The sequence below is a fragment of the Cherax quadricarinatus genome, chromosome 10 (genome assembly GCF_038502225.1).
Source record: "Cherax quadricarinatus isolate ZL_2023a chromosome 10, ASM3850222v1, whole genome shotgun sequence".
Classification (NCBI taxonomy): domain Eukaryota; kingdom Metazoa; phylum Arthropoda; class Malacostraca; order Decapoda; family Parastacidae; genus Cherax; species Cherax quadricarinatus.
In genome coordinates, this window is record NC_091301.1 from 33981515 (window position 1) to 33991514 (window position 10000).

Below are 10000 nucleotides of genomic sequence, written 5' to 3' on the forward strand. Positions count from 1 at the left end.
TATAAGTGAACAGTATTTAGATAAGGATCCAGAACTTTTAGTTGCATTTATGAATTTGGAAAAGGCATATATGGAGGCTAAAGGAACAATGTTGCAAGTGAATGGAATAAGTGGTAGGCTACTGAAAACATGAGCTTTTACAAGGACAGTGAGACTCGGGTTAGGGTATGCAGAAGAGAGTGAGAGTATTTTCCAGTAAAAGTAGTCCTTAGACAGAGATGTGTATGTCACCATGGTTTAATATATTTACTGATGGGGTTGTAAAAAAGTGAATACAGGGGTGTTGGGGAGAGTTCAAGGATTAAAAGATAAAGAATCTAACACAAAATAGGAACTGTCACACTTGCTTTTTGCTCTTGCTTTTGGACAATTCTAAGAGAAGCTGCAAAAGTCTGTGAATGAATTTGGGAGGGTATGTAAAAGAAGGAAACTAAAAGTGAACACTGTGAAGAGCAACGTAGGGATGATAATAAACAATTTGGGTAATGAAGATTGGGTATCAGATAGGACAAGATTGGGTATCAGATAGGACAGCAAGTAAATATGTTTAGATATTTGGGAGTGGACTTGTTGGCAGGTGTGTCTATGAAAGACCGAGGTGAACCAGAGAACTGATGAGGGGCAAAAGTGAGTGGTACACTAAGGCATCTGTGGACACAAACATTATCCATCGAAGCAAAAAGGAAGATGTATAAGAGTATAGTGGTACCAGCACTTTTATATGGGCGTGAAGCCTGGGTTTTGAATGTTGCAACAAGGAAAAGGCTGAAGGCAATGGAGATATCATGTCTGAGGGCAACATGTGTGAATATCATGCAGAGAATTCATAGCTTGGAGATTATGAGGGGTCGGGTTACTAAAATTATTATCCAAAGGGATGGGAAGGGGTTGTTGAGGTGTTTCTGGATGGAACAATATAGGATGACTTGGAGAGCATATTAATCTGTAGTGGAGGAAAGGCAGGGTAGCAGTTGTCCTAGGAAAGACTGGAGGGAGGGAGGTTAAAGAAAGTTGTGTGTGTGAGGGGCTTAGACATCCAGCACGTTAGACAGGAGTGGAGGCAAGTGATTTTTTATGACCTGACATGGTGTGAGCAAGGCAACATTTATGAAGAGATTCAGGGAAACCGGTTAGCCAGACTAGACACCTGAAGGTGAGAAGCAAAGTGCCTGAACTCCGAAGGAGGGGGTGAGGATATTTGTAGTTTTGAACTATAGTATCAGTGTCCCTCTGGCAAGACAGCGATGGAGCAAGTGATGGTGATTTTTTTTTTTTTTTTTTTGGGGGGGCGGGGGGGGGTTACCATGCCTCAATGGAAAATGGCTGGTTTGAAAAAAAAAAATAATGACAAGAACAATGAACCAATTACCCTCTACCATTAAAACACAAGGTAAGCAAGGATACTAAAAATTCTAAACCAAGAAAGTTTTGGTTTAAATATACTAGAGCACTCAGACCATGATGCACACACACACACACACACACCAGGTTGCTAGTACTGATGATCTAGTTCTCAATAAACTGTTTATACCTAGTTATACACATTACGCTGCTAGTGCTGACAACCCAGTTTTCAACATCGAGATGGTTGAGTTTATTTTCATTCCCACCTTAGGATCTATCCCATCGATATCCTGCTAGCTTTCACATTTGAAAATAATTACCGAAGAGTTTATTTTTAAATTAGGGAAAAGCATTAAACTCATATGAGTTATGAACCAACTAAGGAATAGAAGGAAATGCAGCAGCTAATGAAAAAAAGAATGATTGAGAACAGGAGGACTGATGAAGCCACTGTGTGGCAAAACATTTCCTCATTAAGGATACCCAAGTGTTGCATGTGTCTAATTTATCAACTTGTCAGTTCTCTGAACCATTTCATCTACGAAATTAGGTTTGATATGAGGTAAAGGAGTGTAAGTATTTTCTTGAATTAAGAGCCCCTCGCCGACCTTAGAGTACCTCTTCAAGGGGCCAGAAATTAGGAAAATCTTTCCTCTGTTATTAACTAACTTCATTCACTGCATTAGAACAGACTGATAATAGATTATGTTGGCAATAAGACAAAGATGAAGTGCAGTAATAATGTGTCTTCCTACAACATAGCAGTCAGCAGTTCTGATAAGTGTTTTTTAAATACACCAAACAAATATGCTTGGAGGCAACCCTCATTCTAGTTTCTAACTGTGAAGTGGCAACCAACTTATTATATTCACTGTAAGTGCTAAACCCACAGGGGTCATATAGCACCTGGGCAAAGGGGAAGTAATATGGTCTGATCCAAGGAAGAGAAGAGTTGCTGCAATTCCTTGAAACAAAAACCTTCAACTAGCACGAAGGTTCTCCCTTTCCCTTCAAGGTAATACATCATTTTTATAGGTCAACAAAACAGCATGTTAGCCTCTCAGGCCGGTCACCGTGCTCACCAAACTTTTTAATACTTGCATAACTATTGTAAATGTTACACTAAGGTTCTACCCAGATTAAAGTCTCTTGTTTTTTACACATTACATCAGATAGCATTTCTCATTCACAAAATATCTGGGTATACTATCAATATTTCTTTTTTTTAGATTGTAAACATTACATTCCCAAAATAGTTCCCATTTACTTCAATTATTCCCAAAAGTGGCTTATAAGTACAAATTGGAAATGTCCATTTTGCACTCAGCAGATGGAGGATCAAGCCTCCACTATGTCTTGCGCTGAATGACCAACACAGGTTTAGCGCTTAACAAAACAAAAAGCTACCAAATTTATTTCATAAACCTAAAACCAATTTAAGCAAATCATTGATTAAAGTGCAGTTGGCCTCATCATCTACATCTATTCTTACAAAATCTTGTTACTTAAGAATCATACAAATTAAGAATTTTAAAATTTATATTGGTCAAAATAAAGACTTACTTGATTTAAAGTGTATAATTATATACAAATAATACATTTACATTTGTACAATGCACCAACAAAACCTTACAAATATTAGGTGCTTTATTTTACTAATACAAAGTTGAAATACACACAAACCCAAGGGCTAACATAAGAAACAAAACAATTTGAAAATATAAATTACAAGGGTACCTTATATCCCTGTCCTTTTCCCATACTGCCCAAGTGTACAGCAGTGATGTGTACCTTCAAATTACTCTTACGATTGGATTTGTGTGGGCAGTATGGACAGAGATATGGTTTTTCACCTCTATGAATGGTCATGTGCTGCTTCAAGTTGCGCTTTCGGTAATCTCCATGGAAAGCTTTCCCACATAACGGGCACTGAAGGAAGGCGTCCCCTTGAACCTCCCTCTCACAGCCCTGCAAAGCACAACATGCCAGCTTAGTTGTCTTGGAAATCTTGTAGGCGAGAATCAACAAGTCGCTGTGATCGCATTCCTAGAGGAATTATTAATTTAAGTTCCATCTCTGTATTTAAATGTTCCTCATACTTTCAAGCAGCATAGTTGTCATCTTCAAAGCCTGAGGGATGGCTAATCCAATTGATAACAGCGGTTTCATCGTTCCCTTGAACATTCACTTCATTCCATTTGTCTCTACCATGGCGAGTAATTACATGGCCTTTCAAATTTACTTTCTGAGTAGCTCGGTGTGGGCAGTAGGGACAGGCGTAAGGCTTTTCTCCTGTGTGAGTACGCATGTGCCGTGCCAGGTTGAATTGACGATTCTTGCCTCCAAACGCTCTGCCACACACAGGACATAGTTTTGCTGGTGATGGTGACTGTCGAGGTGCCACTGAGTGGGTGGAAGGATGATGGTGCCCCAGGCCTGAGGTCTCTCTGAAGGTTGAGGACTTCCCCTGCAAAACACAACACCCTCACTAAGACTACCCCCTTCTCTTCAAACCAACACCTAATATTTGTTGGTACGATTTGATTTACAAATCTATTCCAACTGCTCACTTACAAATGCATAGCACACAAGACAAAGTCAAATCCAAAATTAAAGAAAGCCTATAATGTTATATCAAAGGCATTCTTGAAAACATTAATCTCCATGCCAAGCAGATATGTGCTTCTTAAGTTGATTGTTTTGATTAGCCCGGTACGAACAATGAGGACAGGCATACGGCTTTTCTCCTGTATGGATTCGCATATGTCTTCTGAAGTTTGACTTGTCTCCAAATAATTTTCCACACAAGGGACACTGCTTTGATGATGCCTGTGGCAGTGCTTGTGTTGAGAGGTGCTGTTGCCCCAGGCCTGAGGACACTCTTATGATGGAACACTTTCCCTGCAAAACAAATCACCCTCACTGAGACTACCTCTTCTCTATATAACATCTAATATTGATATATTGTAGACTTATGGCTCTATTTCCCTTATCCCACACTACTAATATAAGAGTAGAGAAACAGCAAAATTCACAACAGAAGCACTCCACAAGGGATTACGTTTTGGTACCAGCAGGGGAAGGGCATTCTTCATGCCTTGCATGTATATGCGTCCACAAGTTGTTTTTTTGATTAGCCCGGTAAGGGCAGTAGGGACAAGCATAAGGTTTTTCTCCTGTGTGAATGCGCATGTGTCGTCGGAAGTTAGACCGGTCTCCAAATAATTTGCCACATACTGGACATGGCTTTGCTGGTGCCTGCAGCAGTGTGTGTGTTGAAGGATGATGTCGTCCAAAGCTTGAGCACACTCTTATGGTGGAACACTTCCCCTGCAAAACAAATCACCCACACTGAGACTACCCCTCCTCTTTATATCAAATTTATTGAAAATTTCAAGATAAATTCCCTTACAACACACAACTAACATAAGAGCAGAAAACTGCAAAAATCCAGAACAAAAACACTCCCCTAGTAATTATGTTTTGGATGTACCAACAGAAGGCCTTTCTTCATGCTGACCACTTATATGGCTCTTTAAATTGTTTTTTTGGTTAGCCCGGTAAGGACAATAAGGACAGGCATATGGTTTTTCTCCTGTGTGGATACGCATGTGTCGCCTGAAGTTCGCCACTCCAAATAATTTGCCACACACTGGACACGGCTTAGCTGATGCCTGCAGTAACGTGTGTGTTGAGGGACGATGCCGTTCAAAGCTTGAAGTCACTCTTAAGGTGGAACACTTCCCCTGCAAAACAAATCACTTAAGACTCCTTTCTTTTCAAAATACTGTACTAACATGGATTCACTGATAAATAGGCAATTGCACTTTCTCTCAATTGCTGACAACCTTCAAAAAGCTGGAGCTGCATAATCATTCACAATTTACAAAATTTAGAGCATTGCCGGAGGAGATGGCCAATCTTCGTGCCGAGCTCGTATATGCATCCGCAAGTTGTTTTTTTGGTTAGCCCGGTGAGAGCAGTAGGGACACTGGTAAGGCTTTTCCCCAGTGTGTAGCAGCATGTGACGATCCAACTTCCACCGCCGACTTCGCCCATGAAACGCTTTTCCACACACACGGCAGAGTATAACGTCACCAGAGCTCCCAACATCCCCCTGCAAAATGGCACAATCTCAGTTCCCATGCTTGCATTCCAATAAGGTCCACATAAATGCGCAACATTTATCATTTCCAGCTGACCAACTTCCAATGAACCTTTTATCTTGAATGTTCAAAGTACTTTCCACATTTATTTAAACAAATACCTTGACTGTTACTTGTTTGTCAAAAACGGATGGGGCAGTTGAAGATTACAGCTGTTCTGGGAATCTACCAGTGTATCACCATGCACACGAAGTATATGCATATCCAGGTTTCCTTTTCTGTTGCTACAATGCGAGCAGAAGGGGCATGAGAATGGTTTGGCCCCTGTATGGATCATCTGATGTTGCTGAAGATTTTGTCGACGGTTGCGCCCCGTGAACATTTTGCCACACACATCACAGATAAGAGGAGGGGTTCGCCATTCCTGCAATACAACAACATGCATCTTTCACTTGGAAACCCTCCATTCCTGAGTTGCGCATCTAAGACGACTGACAATCAAACAATTCCTATAATACATACATATACAAGTTAGACTTGAGCTTGCTGATTATGGGCTTCAACATGACTTTGTATGTTGTCTGGAGGCTGGGCAGCTGTACCAGGCATCTGGGTTAGAGCTGGATGCTGGGCATGGCGGCGGAGGATGTGAGTCTTGAGATGCCACTTGTGGGCTGCACGATGTGGACACAGTGGACAGGGGTATCGACGTTCACCAGTATGTGTTACCAGATGGTGCTCTAGGTTCTGCCGACGATTACGACCCTGGAACCGCTTGCCACACACTGCGCATTCTAGTCCCACTATGGGTGTTGCCCCAGCAACATCAAAGGACCTATGTAGTCCACCTTGGCCATGTTGGCCATGGGGAATGACCCTCACCCCAGTCGCCAACTCTCCTGATGCCTGCAAGAAGGCGAAGATATTCACTCAGCTGTGTCCAACAGGACTAAGGTATAATTATCTTACCTTCTATTCAGTGCCAGAATCTGCTTTCTCAATGATAAATATTAACACGTCGTAAGGAAATTCATACCATCACTTAACATTATTACACTGCAACTAACCCAGATTATTTCCCCCACATTTTTTTATAATCCAAGATGTATCATGACCATCAGCAGTTTTTAGTATGTTGTGCAAGAGGCATGCTCGTGTTAAGATGTAACATTGTAATATGTCTGTATAGCTGAGATTCTGAAGCTGCGCGGTAGGGGCAGTGTGGGCAGATAACTGGTCGTTCCCGGCTGTGTGTGGCCATGTGATGCACCATGTTCTGCTTGCGGTTTCGACCATAGCACTTTTTCCCACAAGCTGCACACTGAACAAAGAGACCTTCACTGATGGCGCCACCCACCGCCTGCAAAACACCAAATCTTTGCCTCAGCCAATTTGTATCTCAAGCTTTTCTTTACGTTGTTCTACTTTCATCAGTTTAAGGACTACTGATGCAATCGAGCATATCTTCCTTATACGAAAAAATTTCTAAATTACTTGACCTTATTAGAGGTACAACTTCATTCCACATAAGGATATTAATTAGGCCACAAGTGCATATATTATTAGCAACGATTATAAATTTTCTTTATGCATTACTAAGCATAACTGAACAGCAATCTTCTATATCTCCCTGACCCATTTCTTCATATGCTTTGGTTCTAAAAGTGTACAAGTCAATGACTAGACAATAATATCTGGATGAAGAGCCCTGATGTGGGTCTTCAGATTGCCTTTCCTGTTGGCCCGGTGTGGACAATGAGGGCACTGGAAGGGCTTCTCCCCAGTGTGAGTAAGGTAGTGGCGGTTCAGGTCACGAAGGCTGGTGAAGGTACGGGTACACTGGGGGCAAGGATGCCGTCTGGAGACAGCCAACAGCCGGCGGGGGCTCACACCCACTAAGTGCACAGCAGCCGCACCCTGCAATGACAACGCACCCACCCTGAGTCACCAGCCCACCTTACACAGTCGCACATTCTAGTTTCACCCATAATAGTCTTTTAAGGGTAGAGTAACACTTCCATGTTTTCACTAACTCATCAACATAAAACAAACTAGCTAAAAGAATGATAATTTAATCAAGTCTTGAAGACCAAAAATAAACCATATAAGTCTTAATATAAAAAAAAAAATCTGATATCTAAAGTGACTAAAAATCAATTTTTACAAAAAATCTTTTCCTTGTCTAAAATCTTTTTCTTGCACTAGATCTTTTCCACGACTGAAGTCTTTTCCATGAACAGTAATAACGTGCACTTTCAGATTTCCTTTTAACGCTGCCCTGTGGCTGCAGTATGGGCAGGGATATGGTTTCTCCCCCGTATGAGTGAGTATGTGTCTTCTCAGGTCCTTGGGGGACTGAAAACTCTTGCCACATTGGGAGCAAAAGTGTCTCTTGCTGTGGGAGCCCAAGATGACTCTCAGTCTACTGTCACTCAAACTTTCCATTTCACGGACACCCATGCCCTGAAAAATATGGCAAGGTCTTACTCTCAGGTAATAACTGAATATTCCTCTACAAAACAAGTACCAATAGCCATGGCACTTAAAAATGCAGTATTCTCTAACTTCTGCACTTAGTTTGAGACAATTACCTCTGGCACTGATGAATCAAGCCGTTTTGTTATGTCTGTGTAATGGGAACGTCGAAGCTTCACAAAACGTCTGTATTATGAACACACAGCATATGAGACTTCAAGTTGCTCTTCTGATTAGACCTGTGATCGCAGTATGGACAGGGAAAAGGCTTCTCCCCAGTGTGGGTCCGAATATGTCGACGCAGGTCCTTCGGGGACTGAAAGCCCTTTCCACAGTGGGGGCACAAATGTCGCTTGCAGTGGGAACTCACAACCGCTCGCAGTGTACTAAGACTCAAAGTTCCCATAGCACCGACTTCACCTATCCCAAAGCCCTGCAAAATATGGCAACGTCTTACTCCAGGCAATCATGAAAATTAAATATTAATAAGACTGCCTTGTTTACACATCACCATTTCATTATAAAATAAACCCACTTCAGTAATTAATTTCAAGTTGCACCAAATGCTTCATCAGATTTTCTCATGGATACACAGAATATGCATCTTCAAGTTGCTTTTATGATTGGTTCTGTGACTGCAATAAGGACACTCAAATGGCTTCTCCCCGGTATGGATCAGTGTGTGTCGACGAAGATCTTTGGGATAAGCAAAGCTCTTTCCACAGTGTTGGCACAAATGCCGTTTACTATGAGCTTTCTCATCCACTCTTGACCAGTCGAGACTTTCATTTCGCATTACACCGACCTCAACTACCCCAAAGCCCTGAAAAAATATAGCAAATGCTTATCCTCAACAATGAGTAGAAACACGTTTTTCTCACTATCACATACATAAGGCAGATCCTTCGTAAAAACGATTTTAATTTATCTGGTGCTTTTTTTTTTTTTTTTTTTTTTAAAAAAGTATGATAATGATAATTTTAATTCAAATTCATCAGCATTGAGAACGAAACAGAACAAATCCCCAGCCAACAATACAAAGTATGTTTTACAAAAGCATGTATAAATATGCAAACAAGTATTCACTCAAACAGGTTTAAGTGTTGGAAAGGGGGGAAGATAAGGCTGAAGAGCAGATACAACCAGGGTTCATGCCAGGGTGTGGGGAAACCTGAGTCTGGGTGTACATGTGCATCACTACTAAGGGGCATGAGAAAGGAAGTGTTCTTATTGGTAGAAACTGCGAGCAGTATTTGGCGAGATAAGTAGGAATTGAATGGGGGTGTGCACAACAAGAATTGAATGGAGTAGGGGGTTTGCGCATCAAGAATTGAATGGGGCACAGGGCACAGAGCAATAAGTGAATGGCATTTGTGGAGTGCCTTAAGAAATTGAAAGGAAGAGTTCCTGGGATAGTAAGACAAAGAAAGAAAGAATTGCAAGGGGAAGGGGGGTTATGGGCAGCAGTGGGTGAGTGGATGGTTGTTTGCACACTTCCCTAGCAGACTAGAAGGAAGGAAAGGGTTGCCCTCTAGTTCTTGTGTCCAGCTTAAACGTAACTGTTACAGCTTACTACTTTCATCTGCTGTGCTGAAGAAAACACTGAAGAACAATCTTTTAATGGGCCAACACTTTGAAAATATCTTAAATCACTGGCTTGGTAAAGATCTTAACAGTGAAATAGTGCTAACAGAAGTCAAGTAACTCTTCACTAATATTGACAAAAGCATTTATTTCCACCTTTCAGGATATTACTAACAAATGTGCACTGAAGAAGGCTTCACCAATGTCCTTCCTAATACCTATCACTTTTTTACTACCATCATTGAGAATCTCAGGTTACTTCGTCTCGCCCCTGCTTTTCAGCGAAGTCTCATTCTACTGTATTTCCAATATTTCATGTGGGTGTGTTCATGTATGTATGAAAATGTATGTGTATGTATGCATGTAATATATATATATAATATTTATATATATATAGGCGCTCATAGCCTCGGAGAAGTGGATAATAATGTAATGTATACATGTACATGTCTGAGTGACGAAGAGGAGTGGGGTTAGGGAGAGTGGGAGAG

The 10000-nt window shown here is 41.2% G+C and overlaps 1 long non-coding RNA gene across 1 annotated transcript in view; it reads right to left on the reverse strand.

The window, feature by feature from the left end:
• Nucleotides 1-2907: 2907 nt before the first annotated feature.
• LOC138850968 (uncharacterized) overlaps nt 2908-10000 on the reverse strand; it is a 7657-nt gene continuing 564 nt past the window's right edge. Inside the window, exons 1-2 of the long non-coding RNA XR_011391829.1 lie at nt 8042-10000; nt 2908-7913 (exon numbers count right to left, since the gene is read on the reverse strand). The exon at nt 8042-10000 is cut by the window's right edge and continues 564 nt beyond it. This is a non-coding gene — a long non-coding RNA (uncharacterized lncRNA). The remainder of the gene's footprint in view (nt 7914-8041) is intronic.